General features: G+C 52.1%; 1 protein-coding gene and 1 pseudogene across 4 annotated transcripts in view; one reads left to right on the top strand and one right to left on the bottom strand.

Moving 5' to 3' along the window:
* The window catches only part of Chlsn (cholesin), a 100,987-nt gene that overhangs the window by 80,389 nt on the left and 12,286 nt on the right, over nt 1-8,312 (top strand). The window contains exon 1 of one of the 4 annotated variants that reach the window (XM_090324324.1): nt 7,563-7,667. The exons of 2 other annotated variants lie outside the window; for them this stretch is intronic. The gene's annotated coding sequence lies outside the window, so the exon portion shown is untranslated. Of the gene's footprint in view, nt 1-7,562; nt 7,668-7,707; nt 8,142-8,312 lie in introns of those variants that run through there. One more of the 4 variants, XM_090324327.1, reaches the window with a different exon arrangement.
* Nucleotides 5,812-7,066, bottom strand: LOC150042592 (ATM interactor pseudogene; annotated as a pseudogene).

Genomic DNA, 8,312 nt, shown 5'->3' with positions numbered 1-8,312 from the left:
GTTCCCTGCATACATGTGAGTCTTGTCCCCTGGACTCCTTCCGTCTCCTACAGGGTGCCTGTGGCTGGTGGGACTGCTGTTCATAACTGGAAAGCCCACAGGATAGCTCTGGCCACGCCTGTCAAGGCTCAACCACTGTGAGCTGCTGTGTAGCCGGGAGGACAGAGTCCACTACTATGTACTTGGGGGAGCTTCACTGTGAGCCCTCCCTTTCCTGAGCCCTGGGAAGTACCTTCCAGACAAGGAGAGATGCATGGCGGTGAGGGCTGCATCCGGGTACTGTGCACTGGCCACTCCCCACATTGTGAAGACAACTGGAGTGGGCAGGAGCTCTGTGGTAATCTACCTGATTCAATCTAGTGTTGATAGTTGAAAATCACATGGACTTGGCCCCCTCGGGCTGCGTGAAGGCAGCAGGGGACCGACGAAGCCAGAAGAATGCCCCTGACCAGGGCTGTTTTTGTGGTCACAAATGCTGGAGTCACGAGGCTGGGCCCCTAGTTCAGCGCAGTGATGAGGCCATGGGTCATAGGAGTGTCAGAACTGCCCTTCTCCTGCACATTCTGGAAACTTGGAAGGTCTTCCCTGCCCCCCTCAGTTGCTTGATAAGATCAGCAGCATTCCACAGCAAGGGCACAAGGGCGCTTGGGCGCTGGTCAGGAGCCCAGAGTGGCCCAGCTCCCAGGACTGCTTGCATTTGCTCTCTGGGGGAGGCGGGGGCAGTGGGGGGGGGGGAGGACCAGCTTATAGCTGCCCTCCCTGGATGAGCCCCGGCCCCTGCATCTCTTCTTGTAATTGTGCATCCATAAGAACTGTACATGTTGGTCAGGGACAGGGTATTTTTTTAAGTTAATAGGTCTTGGGAGAACATCTGGCCTGTCCACCTCTTCCATGTAGAAATGGGGAGGGCCTGGTAAGAGATAACTCTTTCTTTGGGGAGTGAGCTGGGTCCACACAGCTTCCTGTGCTCAGCACAGGTCGGCATCTGTTAGTGCTAAGCCCACCGCTTCCTTTTCCAGATTTCAGTCTACATGGCTTTGTACCAGGACTCTTGCTTGCTCACCTAACTTGATCTTCCCACCAGTAACTTGAGAAGAGCCAGAATGTAGCTCTAACAATGTAGCTAAGTCCTGTGGCCTAACAATGACCCCCAGAACACTTGGCACACACTGCCCTGAGGACAGGGCAGTGGCAGACCCACCCTCAGCCCTGCTCCAGGCCATGACCTCTGTGGCTGGAGTGTGAGAGAGCAGTGCTTACAGAGCAGCTGCCCTGACTCTGTCCCCTCCACCCTCACAAGGCATGGGGAGACAGTCAAGCGGGCTCCCTGACCAAGAACACCTGGGAGACCACTGACAGGATTCTAGCTTGTGGTGGGGGCACAGCGGGCTTGAGCTTAGTAGGACATACCAAGCCCCAGCCCCCCATGACCATGTCCACTCCCCTCCCTAGCTCCCATCCCCTCTCGAGCCCCAGCCCTTCCCTTCCCTCCTCCCTGCCTGATTTGGCAGGTGTTCCATACTCAGAAGGTCCTGGCATGGCCCTGAGGGTACCCTCTGCCCGGAAGTTCTGGTCCCACGCAGCATGCTGCTGGAATGAGCCTTGGCTGCTGGGGAGAGGAGAAGCAGGAAGAGATTGCTTTCTGGGCATCTGTGTTGACCACAGCCCACTGCCCTGTCCAGCAACCTCTCTCCAGTGTGTAGAGGGCCACCTTCCCCAGCGACCATGAGGCACAGGCTCCCTATGACCAACCTGGAGGCAAAGGCCAGCCATGTGGGCACAGCACAGGTACATGTCTACACTCGGGGACATTGCGATTCCTCCAGACCCCATGCTGCCTGCTTCCCGAACACTGTGTGCCCAGGAGGGCTGCCTGGCTCCTCCACTGCAGCCCGATAGGAAGCTGTCCAGCAAAGGCAGAGAAGGGGAAGGATACTGCTAACGGCAGTGGCTGCAGGGAGCACTCAGACCAGGCCCTGGCCTGCACAGTCTCCACTTGGCCCTAGCAGAGGCTCTGAGTCCTGGGAGGCTGAAGCAGCTGCAGTGCTTGTAAAACAGCGCTTGGGAACACTGTTCCCGTGCGGAGGCAGCTGTGAGCTGTGGACGTAGGCAGCATGGGACCTCTCGGGATAATCTGAGTGCATCAAGAGTCAGCAGGGCTTCCTTGCCACCCAGCTAACAAGGTTCAAGCAGTGTTGTATCCAAGACAGCACTCACTGCTGTACACTGCCTGGACTCCTACCTTGGCTATGCCCCCAGGCTGAGTACCAGTCAGGGGTCCCAACACACTTACGACCCAGGCCACCAGTTGAAAGGAAGGGGTTGGGGCCCAGGCTCTGGGCTGGATACCCCTGAATCTGCTCCCCCTTCCCTCAGGCAGGTCACCACTTGGGGTCTGCAGCTGCTGAAGGCCAAGTCCTCTGAACTTAGCAGCCAGCCTGGTACTTCTGAGCTTTCTCTCCTCTTACCTTTCCTTTCCTTTTCTTTTTTTTCTAATTTACTTTATTATGTTAGAAGTGATATACGGTGGGTTACCTTTATATACATCAGGTGATATTTCCTTTCTCACAGTATCGTCAGATCCCTCATTCTCTCCCCATACCAGGGAAAAACATATACTGTTCGTCTCTCTAATCTTGGCTTACCTCACTTAACGTGATTTGTTCTACTTCTATCCATTTCCCTTCAAATGACATTATTTTATCCTTTCTAATGGCTGTGTAAAATCCCATTACATATAGGTACCACATTTGGGGGACCCACTCATCTATTGTGGGGCATCTGGATTGTTTCCATATCTTGGTTATTGTGAATAGTAAGGCAAAGAACATGGATGTGCAGTGTCCTTGTCCTGTCCTGGTTCACGATGCTCAGGGTGATGCCAAGGTGTGGTATGGCAGGGTGGTAGGAAGGTCTATGTTTACTTGTATTTGTTTGTTTTGCCAGTCGTGGGGCTTGTACTCAGAGCCTGAGCACTGTCCTTGGACTTTCTCAAGGCTAGTGAGCTCTACCACTTGAGCCACAGCACCACTTCTGGCTTTTTCTGTGTATGTGGTACTAAGGAATTGAACCCCGATCTTCATACATGCTAGGCAAGCACTCTACCACTAGGCCAAACTCCCAGCTCCTATATTTAGTTTTTTTGAGGAACCTCCAGACTGCTTTCCAGAATGGTTATACTAATTTACATTCCTACCATCAGTGCAATAGTGTTCCATTTTCCCACATCCCCACCAGCATTTGTTGTTAGAATTCAAAATGTTGGCTGGGCGCTGTGGCTCACCCCTGTAATCCTAGCTACTCAGGAGGCTGAAATCTGAGGATCAAGGTTCAAAGCCAGCCTGGGCACAAAAGGGCCTGAGACTCTTATCTCCAATTAACTTCTAGAAAAAGGGAAATGGGGCTTGGATCCAGGGTAGAGCAGTAGCCTTTAGCTGAAGAGCTCAGGGACAGCACCCAGGCTGAGTTCAAGCCCCATGACCCACAAAAAAAAAAAAAAGAAAGAAAAGAAAAAAAAATTCAAAATGTTGGCCAATCTAACTGGGGTAAGATGATATCTTAGGGTTTTGATTTGCATTTCCTTTAAGGCCAGGTATGATGAGCATTTCCTCATGTGTTTCTTTGCCATTCTTACCTCTTCTTCTTGAGAAGTCTTCCATTTCATATATTAATTTTGGGAAAGGTTAGTTTCTTGAACTCCTTGTATATATTGGATATTAGGCCTTGTCTGATGTACTGCTAATAAAGATCTTTCCCAATTGGTTGGCTGTCTTTCTATTTTAGTATCTATGAAACTTTTTTGTGTGTGTCTGTGTAGGTCATGGGGCTTGAACTCGGCCTGGGTACTGTCCCTGAGCTCTAGCTCAAAGCTACTACCCTACCCTTGAGCCAAGCCCCACTTCCCATTTTTTCTAGAAGTTAATTGGAGATAAGAGTCTCGGGTCCTTTTGCACCCAGGCTGGATTTGAACCTTGATCCTCAGATCTCAGTCTCCTGAGTAGCTAGGATTACAAGAGTGAGCCACCATACCCAGCCAAAAACTTTTTAATGTAGTCTTACTTATCCAGTCTCTGTTCTGTGTGTTGTGCCCTTGGGACGCTCTATTCAGGAAGTGTCTACCTGTACCTATAAGTTGTCTCTTCTACTCTTTCTTGCAGTAGTTTCAGAGTTTTTGGCCTAATATTGAGGTATTTGATCCACTTTGAATTGATATTAGTGCCTGGTGACAAGCAAGAGTTCACTTTTAGTTTTCAAGAACACCAGTTGTTGAAGAGGTTGTTTTTTCCACTGTATGTCTTTGGCTCCTCTAGAGTTGGCTGTCTTCACTGGTCGTGATGCGGTGGGGGGGAGGGGGTGTTCATCGCTGCTGTCTTTCCTCCTCCTCTTCCTCCTGGCAGGGTGGGAGTCACGAGTTGTTGGTGGAGAAGCTGAGTCTAACCACCCACCAACTACAGGTCATTTTTTATAGTTTCTCCATAGCTCCTGAAAGTGAACAATCACTTTCAGGGTTTTGTGTGGATATTAAGTTTTCATTTCTGGTGCTTGAAAGTTAATTTTTAATCAACTGCAAAATGTGTCCTTGGCCTTCCCACAGTCAAAAGGCATAAACCCCAGTTTCCTGTGTTCTTACCAACATAAAGTACTATCAGCTTTTGTGTTTTTTTGTTTTTTAAAACCAGTACTGAGGTTTGGACTCAGGACTCTGCATTGTCTTGGCTCTCTTGCTCACAGCTGCTCTCTGCCACTTGAGCTCTGCCTACAGCCCATCTCTTCATTGGTTATTCTGGAGATGGAGTCTCAGGGATTTTTCTAAAAGCCCAAGCTGGCTTTGGCCTTTCAGATCTCACTTTCCTGAATGGCTGAGATTGCAGGTGTTACCTACCACATCTGGCAGTTGTCTTATTGTGCTTTACCTTTTCTCTCTTGGGAGTGATATCGATACTGTTCTGTGTTCTTACCTGCCCTCTGCCTATCATTTTGTTGTTGTTGTCGTCCATGGGGCTTGAACTCTGTGCCTGAGCACTCTCCCTGAGCTTTTGTGCTCAAGCTCTCTACCACTTAAGCAACAACTCCACTTCTGGCGTTTTGTGTGATTAAGTGGAGATAAAGAGTCTTATAGGTTTTTCCTGCCCGAGCTAGCTTTGAACCATTATCCTCAGATCTCAACCTCCTGAGTAGCTAGAATTACAGGCATGAGCCTACTGACACAGAGTACCACTTCTGGCCTTTTGCTGGTTAATTGAAGGTAAGAGTCTAAGACTTTCCTGCCCCAGGTTGGCTCTGAAGCTAGATCCTTAGATCTCAGCCTTCTGAGTATCTCAGATTACAGCAGTACTGAGCTATCATTAAGAGGTTTTTTTGTATGTCACAATGCATTATATTTAAATCACAATAATTTACTCTATTGCTCTTTTCTATTGTCCCTCATTATTATTATTACTATTATTGTTATTATTAGTTTTTGTATGAGAACTTGTACTTAGAACTGTGGTTCAAAGCCAGCGTGGGGCAATGTGTCAAGACTGGCTAGGGTTCAAGGTGCACAGTCCATTCTCTTCAATTTCAATCTGGATATTTGAGGCTGAAAAGAACTCTTCAACATTAAAACAGATCCCAGGATTCTGAGTTGGACCAGAGGGAAGCTGGTGTCAGGTCCAAGATTTGCATCTGACAAAAGACTGGGGGTATCTAGTGTCTCACCAGGCAGGTTACTTGAGCAGGTGTGCTCTATGTCACTTCATGAATCGATTATTTGGGTCTGGTTATCTGTCATGTTCTGTGTAGGAAGCATACTGCTCTGTCCACTGCAGTTTAGCATGGCTTCAGACTTCTTAGTGTCTTGATTTGAAGTCCTGGTTGGAAACAAGAACAAGAGGATATGGATATGGAAGAGTCAGGGCCAAGCCACCCAGCAGAAGGTATCTGGTTTGGTAAGGCAAAGGACAGGTCCATTGGTTGAAGAAATGCTGTTCTTCTGACTTGTATTCTCTAGTTCTTATGAAGGATTTGATGCACTTTTTCCCAAATTCACTCGAGCACTTATACACATTGGCTCAACAACAGAACTGCTCATTCTTTTAAACAATTAGGGTCTCCTTCAGGGAGCAAGAGTCAGCATCCAGGCCAAGAACCAGGTTTCCCACAGATAAGGGCAGAAAGTGCATAGCCCCCAGCACAGAGCCTTGACCCACGTCAACATCACAGGCTGGCCCAAAGAGCCAGCTGTAGGCACCAAGACAGATAAGGGAGAACACTACATGACTAGAAATTCAACCAGGGCTTTGGTAAAAGCAACTTCTGTGGATTTCTTCAGACACTCTGCTTCCTGGCGTTAGAACCGACCAGTCCTCAGAGGAGGTAATTAGTTTTCTTTCTGAAGTTCTGAGTTCTCTGGTGTCTTGAGTAGGTTTGTTGTTCAATGACTATCCCTTTTGGGGTTTTTTTGGCCAGTTCTTGGGCTTGAACTCTGTGCCTGGGCTCTGGCCCTGAGCTTCTTTTGCTCAAGGCTAGTACTCTACCACTTGAGCCACAACTCCACTTGTGGCTTTTTTTGTGTGTATGTGTTACTGAGGAATAGAACCCAGTGCTTTGTGCATGCTAGGCAAGCACACTACCACTAGGCCACTCTCCTGGCCCTATCCAGTGGTCTTATTGGATAGTTTCTGGGTTTGCAGATAGTTTTCCATTTTCTTTTTTTTTTTTTTTTGCCAGTCCTGGGCTTGAGCTCAGGGCCTGAGCACTGTCCTTGGACTTTCTCAAGGCTAGAGCTCTACCACTTGAGCCTCAGCACCATTTCCGGCTTTTGTCTATGTATGTGGTACCAAGGAATCGAACCCGGGTCTCCGTGCATGCTAGGCAAGCACTTTAACCACTAGGCCAAACTCCTGGCCCCTCTTTTTTTTTTTTTTTAACGAGTTGGATCCCTGTGTTCTGCAGGGATCTCGTAGCCAGTTTGGTAGATGTGAGGCTGCAGTGCTGTTCTGCTGGCACAGGGACAGCCACACGTGCATGGGAAGGGCCCTTCCAAGCCCCACTCCGTGCCACAGGAGAGCCTCTCAGGATGCATCTTCACTACGTGCTGTTTTGCAAGAGACCACTGACAAAACGGCCGGCCGGGACCTCTAAGACATCCTTCGGTTGGACAACAATTTCCAAAATCTTTTCTCACTATTGGATTTACGAAGCCATCCCGGAGGCGGTGGCTCCTGGCTTGGCGCACGCTGCGCACGAGACGGTTGGGCGGGATCTCACCACCGGCAAGCACACGGCACAGACGTTGGCTGCCACGGCTGGCTAGATCAGCTCCTGTGCCGCAGGTGGTAGCTCCCCCTCACAGAAGCAGAGACATCCTTGCCACCCTCGGACGGAGCCCCAGCCTCCCGCGCGGCCTCCCCGCCCGTGGGCACCGCGTGCGGCCCGCCAGGCCCCGCCCACCCCCCGGAGGCCCCGCCCACCCCACCGGAGGCCACGCCCACCCTCCGCCCGCGCCCTTGCGTCACCGCCCAGCCGGCTGGATCTGGTTCCAGCCGAGCCCGCGGCCTGACATGCGCAGTGGGCGGGCGCTGCGGGCTGGCTGCGGGACGGGGGACCGGCCGCAGCGGGCGCGCCGGGGAGGGGGGGCTGCCGGCCGCCTGTCCTGACGACGCCCGCCAGCCCGGGACGCGGAGGTCAGTGCGCCGGCAGGGGGACCGGGGGGGGGGGGAGGTGCTGTCCGGTCCGGGTTCCGGTCCCGCCCCGCGACGACAGGTGGCCGGAGGCCCCCGGCGGGGGTGCGCCGGCGGCGCCCGCTGCCCCGACCCGGGGCCCGGCCTGCTGGGTGGTGGGGCCCTCGGGAGGCCGCGCCTCTGGGGCCGCACGACCTTGGGTGTCCGGGCCCTCCAGCCAATGGCCGGGGTGGAGGGGATCCCCTCATCGGTGCCCACACGGGTGAGGACGAGCGGAGGCGGTGACCGGCTCGCATGCACCACTTGGGATTCCCACCTATGCAGTAACGCGTTCTGTGTTCTCCCACAGCGCGCTTGTGCAGGCCTTTGAGCCGATCGCGACCCTGGGGCCGCGTCTGCAGGGCCCAGAGCGCACAAGGATCCCTGCCAGGCGCCCCCTGTAAAGTCTAGGGTGGAAGGCAAGGAAGCGGCCCGCAGGTGAGAACATGGACGTGTGTACTCACTCGCCCGGGGGACCCTTCCAGCCTCTCATTATTGCTGCGGGTCCTGCTGGAAAAGCAGAGTCTGGGGCTGGGAGGCCGGCCCGTCCCGAGCCTCATTTAAAGACCCTACCGTGGGAAGTTGCTCGTTTCCTTTGAGGGTGGCAGC

Source organism: Megascapheus bottae, chromosome 34 (assembly GCF_031878675.1).
Source record: "Megascapheus bottae isolate mThoBot1 chromosome 34, mThoBot2.hap1, whole genome shotgun sequence".
NCBI classification, from domain to species: Eukaryota; Metazoa; Chordata; class Mammalia; order Rodentia; family Geomyidae; genus Megascapheus; species Megascapheus bottae.
This window is presented reverse-complemented; position numbering and strand designations above follow the sequence as displayed.